Here is a 1,503-nt window from a genome sequence, read left to right as displayed (position 1 = left end):
TCTCCATCCTCTGACTATTTCAGTTAAGAGATTTTCCTAGACCCTATATCATGCCTGAAATAGTTACTGGATGTCTTTAAGTGCAAGTCCTATTACCAGAAAATAATTGGGGGACTGGGAGGAATCTAGTTCACTATAAGTTTCAGTTAAAAAACCCCGAAAAGCAAAACACAGCAGAGCTCTACTTAAAACTGGTTTCTCTGGGGAAAGGGAATTTTTGTCTTTCTTAGGTTTCCTGGGATAATCACACATTTCTAAGTATTCATTTATTAAAAATATTTTCTCAGTATAGTATCCTCATACAGTTAGAAGATTTAATATTTACTTAGTATTCAGATTGAATACTAAAAGTAAGTTCTCGAAGTTTCCTAAGTTATATCCAAAATGTGTCTCTCCACTGCAATAAACATAGAAAAGACAGATGGATTTGAGTGACGAAACACGTTTCTACCACCAACGCTTCAACTTTGAGAACGTATGGTCCAGAGTTAATTTGACACTCTGATGAGATCGTACAAAATACATGCTCTCTCAACATTAAATGCAAGAAAAAGGTTTCTGTAAAAGTTATTGATCCTATAAAAATTGGTCTGCATCAAATGTTAAGGAAAAGAGGAAATACAGGACTTCCATATTTCCAAAATGTGTTATACCCATTGAGTAAGGGCTGAAATTTTACCCACGGGAGACAATGACTTTTTCACCTAAATGGGATATTATCACTGAAAATAGACAAGCAGTTTAAAAAATTTAAACAAAAATCAGCTGATCTATATGCTTCTATTTGGGTATATGCCAGGTTTTTCCTTCCCTAGGGCTCTAGAATTAGGTGAAAGAATAAAACAATAAGAAACATAGCTTTGAGGGAAGCATACTTAAAAGTCTTCATAAAATTAATGAAAATACCATTTGTAAGGCTGTAATGCCTCTTCCTTCTACAAGTAATTTAAAAAACAATGGTGATAAATAGTAACCATGATTAGTGATCACCAGCAAAATCTCTATTTAATAAATTTGGGAAAATTCCTCAATTTGTTTTTATGATTATTCAAAATGCTGTATGCATAGATGTCGCGATGTATGTCATAGGAAATATTATAGCTTTGAAATATTTACAAAGGTCATTTTAAAACCAGTTATAAACCAACTCAAGAGCTTTTTTAAATATCTTAATCATATTGTCAGAGGAGCTGGAGTGGAACATAGAATAACACAGTTCTCCCCTCTTCTCTTTACCCACATCTAGGGAAGAAGGTTATGGGATAATAAAGGCTGAAACAATGGAACAGCTGGAGGCTGTGTAGGCTTTCTAAAATGGGAACAATGGCCAGTGACGAATGAGAAGTTTACGTGACACCGTGGGGACATTTGCAGGCAGCATGGATGTGGACCTTGGCGGAGGGTTCTTTCCAAACATGCTCACCAAGAAGTGTAATAAAATTAATAGAAAGCCACAGAGGGGTTCATTACATTCTCTAGTTTTGTACACATTTGCTATTTGCC

General features: G+C 35.0%; 1 protein-coding gene across 8 annotated transcripts in view; it reads right to left on the bottom strand.

Annotated features, from left to right (window-relative positions):
* CREM (cAMP responsive element modulator) overlaps nucleotides 1–1,503 on the bottom strand; it is a 110,840-nt gene that overhangs the window by 16,717 nt on the left and 92,620 nt on the right. The gene's annotated exons all lie outside the window — the stretch shown is intronic.

This window comes from Propithecus coquereli, unplaced genomic scaffold, assembly GCF_000956105.1.
Source record: "Propithecus coquereli isolate 6110/MARCELLA unplaced genomic scaffold, Pcoq_1.0 Scaffold177, whole genome shotgun sequence".
NCBI lineage: Eukaryota > Metazoa > Chordata > Mammalia > Primates > Indriidae > Propithecus > Propithecus coquereli.
This window is presented reverse-complemented; position numbering and strand designations above follow the sequence as displayed.